The 9,305-nt window shown below is 36.2% G+C and overlaps 2 protein-coding genes across 2 annotated transcripts in view; one reads left to right on the top strand and one right to left on the bottom strand.

The window, feature by feature from the left end:
• Window positions 1–9,305, bottom strand: part of zgc:175214 (RING-H2_RNF24_like domain-containing protein) — a 172,695-nt gene that overhangs the window by 160,710 nt on the left and 2,680 nt on the right. The window lies entirely within an intron of this gene.
• Window positions 1,780–9,305, top strand: part of cracdlb (cracd like b) — a 35,687-nt gene continuing 28,161 nt past the window's right edge. The window contains exon 1 of the mRNA XM_022675042.2: window positions 1,780–1,870. The gene's annotated coding sequence lies outside the window, so the exon portion shown is untranslated. The remainder of the gene's footprint in view (window positions 1,871–9,305) is intronic.

The raw sequence follows: 9,305 nt of genomic DNA, 5'->3' as shown, positions 1-9,305 counted from the left end.
TATGTATACACAGTTGGTTCACTTGGATGGTGCTACTCTTGTTTTTTTCACACCCATTACACTACATTTTCTTCCAAATGTAAAGTATTATTAATCCACACACTAGGACACTTCCTTCCTATTATCATTTGCAATGCTTACAACACTAGGAGAATAAGGACAAGCGCATACCTCCTCCGATACATGTGAGGTCAGTCCTCGTCTTCATTCGAATATATGCCAGTGCAGCAGCATCACCAGGCAGCCAATGGGTGTAGAGAAAAGTACTTGATCCCTAGCTCTGATACAGCAGCCAAGAGATTCCTGTGATGAGGGGAGGAAGCGCCATCTACTGACCTGGAGAGAGCGAGCTTTGGGCCATACTGCTGAGCCACTTAAAATCCATGGTGCTACACATTTATAGCCTACATTTTATTCTTTATATAGTCTGGAATCCATTTTATACGATTTAGTCAATTCTGTGTTGCTGCATTTTATTTATATATGATTTTTGTTTGAATAAAATGTCAACAAATGTGGTAAAACATGCAGTTGTTTGTCATATCTATGTAGAGCATGGTTTGACTCCAGTTGTATAATAAACATACAGGGTACAAACGCAAAAGTACAATTTGTTGCTGCCATCAGAAATAAATAGTAATACAGTAGAACTACTTCACTGTACTTAAGTACTAAAATGCTGTATCTGTACTGTAGTAGTATTTTTTCACATTTCCACTTTTATTTCACTACATATTTTAAATAAGTTTAATTCTTTTACTCTGATATTTGTTTTAATGTGCTGCATTGTTACTCTTTACAATAATAAAAATGTTACGAGTTATTCCAACCCCACATTATAACTAAAGCCAGATCAGTAGACGCTCTGCACTGTCACCAGGTTTGATGAAGCTCCTCATCATTGAGTGAATCAAGAGATCAAGCTGAACTTGTAAGAAGAGCTCACTGCTCGTTGCATTTTTTTTAAAGAAACTACTTGCAATGCTTAAGTACAAAAATATTAAAAACTTTCTAGTGCATCTCAAAAAAATAGAATATAATTAAAAAGTAACTTTATTACAGTAATTCAGTTCAAAATGTGAAATGTAAATATATATTATATAAATGTATTACACACAGAGTGATCTATTTTAGGCATTTATTTATTGTTTTATATATGGCTTACAGCTAATGAAAACCTAAAAATCAGTGCATGGTCCACTGTGTTATATCAAGTCCAAAGTTAGTGAAGTGTTTTCCCGGAAAATCTTACAGCACTTTATGCTTCCCTCTGCTGACAACTTATATGGAGATGCAGCTTTCAATTTCCAGCATGATTTGGCACACTGCCCACACTGCCAAAAGTACCAACTGGTCTTCTGAGACACTGATTTTTGTGTTTTTATTGGCTGTAAGCCATAATCATCAACAATAAAAGAAATAAATGTTTAAAATAGATCACTCTGTGTGTCATACATCTATAAAATATATAAGTTTGAAATTTTCAACTGAATTACTAAAATATAGTAACTTTTTAATAATATTCACATTTTGTAAGAGACATCTTTTACTTTGTTAAAAATATTTTCATAATTCTATACTAATTAAAAACAAAGTCTGTGTCTTTTTTATTTTGTTTATTTATTTATTTATTCATTAATTTATTTATTTATTCCAGCTTTTCGACATCCCACTTGGCAACTGTTGCTCCGAAAGGGCGGGGCTACGTGACGAGAGGTCTTTAAGGCTAGAGCTGTAGTCTGCTTTGACCAATGACAAAGCAAAGAGTTTAGAAGGGGCGTGGCTCCAGGTCGCGCGCTCAGACACTGCACAATGTCCTCGCGCACCTGCTCATTTTAACGGCTGACTGAAGCTAGTTTCTCTTCCTCAGGTAAGATATGGGCATTTAGTCATCAGTTTACTGTTTATTCGAGCTTTTATTCGAGGGTTTACTGCAGTCAAACACTGTTTTTGACGACAAATACGGAGAGTAAACTTTGTAAAAAACTGAAAAGACTCTGTTTTTAGTCTCTGGAGCTCTCTCAGCTGAGGTGGGGCTTAAATACAGGCTAGTGTGTGTTTAATTATATGGCAAAATACTCGTTTTTAAACTCGCAACTAAAACACTTTCAGACTGTCAGGCAAACAGATAAAATACTGAAAACTACATTGTAGTTTTGTAAATTAATACTCAAGTCCTCCAGACTACAGAGGAACACACAGTTTATCATGTAGTAGAACCTAACAGTGTTAAACAAACCAAAATACTCTGTAAAGTATTTAGCTAGGTGAGCTAATCCTGTGCAACGTTCTGTGCAACAGAGGTAACTTTTTCTCTTTCTTTCCTGGGGAGGTCCTGATGAGTGCCAGTTTCATCATAACATTTTTGATGGTCTTTGTGGCTGCACTTGAGGATACTTTCAAAGTTCTTGATATTTTTTTTTTTTTCAGATTAACTGACCTTCATTTCTTCAGTTAGTTGAGTAGTTCTTACTAAAATATGGATTAAAACATTACTCAAAAAGGGCTATTCACTGTATACCAACTCTACCTCTTCACAACTTTACAACTGATGATCTCAAACACATTAAGAGGCAAGAAATTTAAGTAATTAACTGTTAACAGAAATCCGTTCCAGGTTACTCTACCTCATAAAACTGACTGAAAATGTGCAAAGCTGTCATCTAAGCACATACTGAACTCAGGTACTGTAACTACAAAAAGCAGAAAATATGATGCTGTGTAAAAAAGACTAGTAGTTGGCAATATGGCCCTAAAATAATATTATGATATTGCATGGTATTTTTGCAATAACAATACTTTTTGTGATATGACAAAACATTGTCAATTTTAAAAAAGATCAACAAAATACTAAAATCTTAAAATGTCCGTTTCATACCAGAAATAGTAAATTCTAAAATATGTCACATTCTGTGCTAAAAACACAAACTCAGATACTGAACATAACTCATGTATATAATCTAAAATAAAAGTTTAAACTCAGACACTGTTCTAAAATGCATAAACTCAGATACTGTGCCACTCAGTTACAGTCTTAAAAATATTAAGCCAGAAGCTGTACTAAAATGCAGAAACTGAGATCTATGTTAAAATTCTCAGACACGATTCCATTAACATAAAAATGTACTGTTTAGATGGTAAAACTGTACTTTGTCTTTTTTTCTGAGGGAAAGATAAGTGGGCTGCAGGAGAACTTGCTGATAACATGAAAGAGACTTGCTTCTGGGAAGATGAGAGAGCACCTCAGAGCAGTGCTTATCTGTGTTATTTCCTATGCAAAAGTCTTTAACTTTGAACCTTTACATCGCAGATGTAAGACTTTTACAGTAGATATTTATCTTGCATCTCTGTATTGAGTGAAACAAACAGTGTGTTGGACAGCCTGGTGGTCTTGAACTGAATTGCAGTGATCCAGTTGGGGTTAACTATTAATACATATATTTAGTCCAGGTTAGACTGGAACATTTAAGTCCTTCTTTAACCAGTTGAACCCTGTATTTGGCATAATAAACATCAGTTTCTTAGGCCCCAAAACTGACCTTTGTGGGACACCACAAGATATGAACAAAAATTATTCACAATAGAGTCGGCATTGATATTAATAACTGATTAATAATCAAAGTGTGTATGGGGGAAACGAGGGGGTTTCTTTAGCACAGTGTGCCTTTATTTCCAAAATTTCCTTTTCAGCTTTATTCAAAGTAAAAGAGTGAAATGTGGATAAACAAATCACTGTACGCTGAAGATGCAAATGCAAACATGGTCCACGGGTAGGACATGCCAGCATGTCTCAAATAACACTGTGTGTTCAGGTAGGCATACATGTCCCGCATACGTTATTGATTATGTTGATTTGTATGAGAACTACTAAACTAATGAGTGTAAATTGGTTCTAAAACCACTTCTAAAATAGAGTATAAATTTTCATAAAAATACATAATACAAAAAAGCCCAACCAGATGCAAAAAGATATGTAAATGATTACAGGTGGTCTGATTAGACACTGGGTCTTACCACAAGGGGGTGTAAAATTGCTTAAAGGATTTTTTTGGGTAGTGTACATCTTGGTGAGAGATTGTTGGCTGCCAGATATGTCTGTTTGACGTACTTAAAAAACATTTTGCACAGATCACAAATTGTAAGTGGGGCGCATTATCACACTTAGTAAGGAAGGTAATTTGTTCCAACGATTTGCCTGGCATGTAGGCCATCTGTTAGCCAGGCACCATTGCCTTTATTTGCAGTGGTGCCGTGAACGAGAAACCAGGACTGCATCTGTATTTCCATTAGTGACTAATCCAGGTTCTTGATTCACAAGTTCATTTAACCAGGCTGAAAAGACTTAAATCTGATTCTTTAGCTCAATGTGGGTCAGATCTGATTTTTTCATGGCTGTGTGAAGGTGCAAAATTTGAGTCACTTTCATATGTGGTCCTAAATCAGATACGTATCCAATCCATAGACATGCGACATGAATGTGAATGGTCAAATCGGAATTCATGCATCTTTTTGCTTCTACGCATGCGCTACGTTCCTTTTGTATCTATACATCTCTTGGTGCGGATGTGCAACTATAGCTGCAAAAACAGCAAAAGTAAACCGCCTGGCCTTTTTTTTTCCTCCTTGATCTGAGCATGTACTTCAGGCCAGCTGTTCACTCTCCACTCCAGCAAAAGATGCTCCACATATGAGCTGCTAAAGCATCTATTTTACCTTTATAAAGCTAAGAGTCGTCTCTCAAATATGACGTTTTGTGTTGTTGGTAAAGAAGGCGACGTTTATACACATATCAATATGCACATGTGAGACGTTTCAGGGACGGATTCGAGGAGTCAAAAAATCTGATTTGAGCAATGTGGCTTGTAATGTAGGCTACAAGAGACAACAAAACAAGAGACAGTACTCTGCGGTATGTGCAGGGCATGTGTAGCCTCTTCAATGGCAGGGAATCCAGCTGGCATTTTTGCAGCAGGATAATGGTCACCCACACACAGCCAAAACCTTAACTACACAACTGTAGTTTAAAGATCTACACAGGTCTATTACACCTGGTCTCTGTTATATAATCACAGAGTAGAATGAAGTTAAATCTGTGTCCAGCATATCGTCCTCAAAATTTGACTGTGGCTTTGCCATTCAAAGTAGGCTAAGACCTGGACATTGACCTCTTCACTGAAAGCATGGTACAGAGATTCCTTTGGAAAGAGTGACTGGAATCAGCTTTGAATCTGTGTGCAGTCAAAACAGACCACACTGATGTGGAAGATAAGGGGGGCGTGGAGAAAATTATCTGAGAGCAAGGCCACCTTTAAAAGTTAAAAATAGAGACATCTAAAAGATGAGGGAAGGAAAGTTCTCTGTCAGTCCAACAGCAAAGGTTGAGTTTGACATAGCACCAGCACAAAAGCTGTTTTTGTAGATACTGTTGATCCGAGGAGAACTATACCTTATAAAAACTACGGCATATGACTTCCTGATTTAGAGTCTAATCATGGCATAAAAAGTCCATTCATGTGTTATTGACTACAGATTAACTACAGATACTACAGTATGTGGAGATGAACTTAATAGTTAATTCTGACCTCGTTATTGTCCATTGTGTTTACCTGCTTGTACTGTATATTGGTAGAAATGATGATTTTAGACAGTTGCAGCATTTTGGTCTTTTATCTGTTCTCTGTAAGAGGTGAGGATGAGTCTGTGAGCAGACACATTATCTGTTGTGTAGTGAAATAATTTAGTGCACGGAGTGACCACTGTACTAATAAAGGTGATTACATACACACAAAGCAGACTGTGGTAGGAACAGATCAGCATGCATATTACCTGATGATTGTCAGGGTGTAAATTTACACAAAATGCATGGTTTGGTTCACACCATAGTATAAACCAATAGTTTGGTATGATTCTGGTACGGTGGTTAGGGAAAAAAGAAAGAGGCATTTGGAGCACACAGAATGCCCAATGTCTGCAAAAAATCTTAGACAATTAAAAAAACATTGTGAAAACATTGCAAAATTCTTGAAAGCAGTTTATTTTGCATTGCATTTTGCATTTGCTTATTATTTACTGTATTTACTTTTAGCTAATTGTTTGTTTGCATTTTATATGCATGCACTACATATGCTGCACTATGTAGTAGTTTTCTTGTTACATTTTTATTTTTGTAATTTTTTTTAATGTACTCATATTACACTATTATAACTGTTATATTTACAGTAGCAAAAATTTAAATTAATAAAAAAAATTATATAATTTTTTTTTTCATATCTGCAAGAATATCATTACTCCAGTGCTCTCCAGTGCTCTCCAGTGCTCTCCAGTGCTGCTGTAGCTCACAGTGAATTTAACATTTTCCCATATTGTAAAAGTGGGCGGGTCCTCCAGCTTCTATGTTCTAACTGATCCCATAAAATAGACTTAGCTTGAGCTACACTTAGCATGGCAGGCTTAGCAAATCGATAATAGCAACAGAGTACAGCTAAAATTACTGGGTGCAACTCGCCTGTTTCAACAGAACGTTAATACATTTTTACAATTTTCCCGTTCCTAAATACTGCATGTACCATGTATTGTCCATGCGATTGAACAAACTGAACCACGAACCCCATACCACAACAGTTTTCTAAGAAACTCTTTATCTTCTTTTTACTTCATCTTTCCTTCTTGTCAAGTTTTCCACGTCTCAACAACACTACTTGTCCTTTATTTGATAAAGTAAATTTTCTCAGTACTTATTAAAATTTACTAGCTCCACTTACTGAGATTCCTATTCTTGTACACTATATATACAGTATCTTGAAGGTGTCTTAACAAAAAAATTTGATCTGCATACTTTAGTTTCTATATGTGATTTATGTTAATATACTGTAAATCTTGTTTATTCTTACAACAGCTGCTATGAAAGAACCTTCTTTTTCACTCAACATGGAGATGGCAAAATACACTTTGAATTTGTCTAGGTAGAAAAAGCAGGGCTTAACAAGGAACCAACTTGGCAACTATCCTAACCTAACCCAAGCTAAACCCTTAGATTAGATGTAAGTGTTTACCTGGCAAACACACATTGTTTGAAGAGCATAATTGCTGTGATATGGGGTTGAATGGGATATGAACAGAACATAAGTCTTATTGTCCTGGAGCCTGCAGAAGCCTCACCCAGGTAGATTACGGTTTAAAGGCTGTGAACTGTGTGTTCAGACAGTAAGTACTGTTTGTGCTTTATATTACACCGTCTCCGGTGATTCAGGGCAATATCTTTAATGGAGTCAGCTGGCTATATGGTGTGTATGCATGCATTTGTGTATAAGTGTATAAAAGCTTTACTGTAGGACTGGACGTTTATTTTATTCTGGAATTATTAGGTAGTTTAATCCAAACACAAATGTTAAATATTAGAATAATATTGCAATAGAACAATTACAATTCTATAATATCTTGAGGTGCACGAAATGTAGCACTGCAAATCAAACACTACTTACCTTGTATGTTAGTTTTCCTGGTTATACTGGCCTGTAACTCTGCATTCATTTTTTTACTCATGCACAACAGTGTTGGCCCAATCTCTGAGAGATCACAAGTTTGATCTTTAGTGATGGCAGAGCTGTGTTTTGGCTGGGAGTCCAAAAGAACATACCTGGCTAGCCAAAATGATGATAGCCTGTGTAAGGGCGTTTTCACACCTGTAGTTCCTGTCTCTGGTCCAAATCAGTTGATGAGTTTGTTTACATGGAGCATTTTCTCCTTCTGTTTGGTTTAGTTTCACACAGACATAAACCTAAACAGCATTTCTTTATATTGCAAAAAGCAATGGCAGTTTGTGTCGTTAGGCGTTTGTCTGCAAATGCTTTTTTAAAGCTTAATATGAAAGACTTAATAGTAGCCAAAAGCATAAGCATAAGCTGGTTCTTTGAAACTGGTCTCAGACATTCTTTATAAAAAAATCCAGAAGGATATGTAAAAGCATAATTATGGGATTAGTGTAATGGCAGGTGCGCTGTATGCTTCTGAGGGGAAGACAGAGCTGACTGAGACAATCTGCTGAAGTTAATGTCTATCCAAAGGTCAGTTAGCTAGAAGCATGAAGATCTCTAAGGAACAGTGTGTATGTGTCTGTTAAAGAGCTGTTAATAATCAAGCGAGCATAGTCACTTTTCTGCCTTTCAGTCAGAATCGAGCTCTGGGAACAGTTAATGTTTGCAGTGAATACAGCAGGGGTGATCTGTGATGACTAAAAAGCACCTCAGTTAACTTTTGCTATGCAGAAAGCTCAACTTTTGGCATCATTGGACTTAGTACTATTTTTGCATAACTCTGGATTCTGTATAAGTGAACTAGATATGTGCATTTTGAACCAATATTGTGTAAAATGTGTGTTTTAAATCACATTGTTTTATCTCTTTAAAGTAATTGTAGTTTGGGATGCTTTTTTAGCTAGATAAGAGACGTTTTTGTGAGATGAGATTTGCGTCCAGCTGGTACTAGTTAGCAGCAATAGCCTGGGATCTCCTGTTTGTAAACTTCAGATGTCAAGCGTTTCTTGGCTGACTGAATGTGATAAAGATATGGAAGTTAAATTAACAAGCAATTTATTCAGTATTATATCAGATATGTTCCTTTTTTTAAACTATTTATTTGGATTGGATCAAATACACTTTGATTAAATATCTGTGTCTGTCAATGAAAGCTGAGGCTGGTTGGGGTATTAATTTGCAGAGGAGTGAATGGGTGGGCCAGAGTGTTTCTTCATGGTGAAGATAGCATTTCCTCAGTGTAAGGCAGCACCTGAATTAGAGCATTCAGAACTGCAGATAGGGGAAGGACAGCAAAGTTTAAAAAGAACAGTGAAGCCATAGTGAGGGAGAACGTTTCAGGAAACATACTAGTTGTGTAAGAATTTCTAAAATTCATTTAATCCCTGATTAGAATAGCATTGCTGAGGTAAATGTATTATTTGGTTTTTAGTTTGTCTGTTGGGATGTAAAGTTAAGTGTCCATTTTTTTTATATTGTATTTGTGTAGACATTTTTAGCCTTCAGTCATTTTTCTGTTATTGTTTTAGCCAAAGAAAATCATTTTAGTGTATGACTGTGAGAATTTAACGCATCTTACTGCAGATAGCCCTGTAAGCAATCATGTGTTTGCCTGCAAACATAGAGAATGGCTAGGTGTGTGAAGTGTGTTCTTCATCAGCAGTTTTTAGTCCAAAAGGCAAAAAAAACTTGTATGACTGCTTTGTTCCACCAGAGCGCAAGTCTTTCTGTAAATGTTTAATTGATGAGTCAATGAGGAATTCCTCTGTACAC

This window comes from Astyanax mexicanus, chromosome 21 (genome assembly GCF_023375975.1).
Source record: "Astyanax mexicanus isolate ESR-SI-001 chromosome 21, AstMex3_surface, whole genome shotgun sequence".
NCBI lineage: Eukaryota > Metazoa > Chordata > Actinopteri > Characiformes > Acestrorhamphidae > Astyanax > Astyanax mexicanus.
The sequence above is the reverse complement of the archived record's forward strand: the minus strand, read 5'-3'. Positions and strand labels throughout refer to the sequence as shown.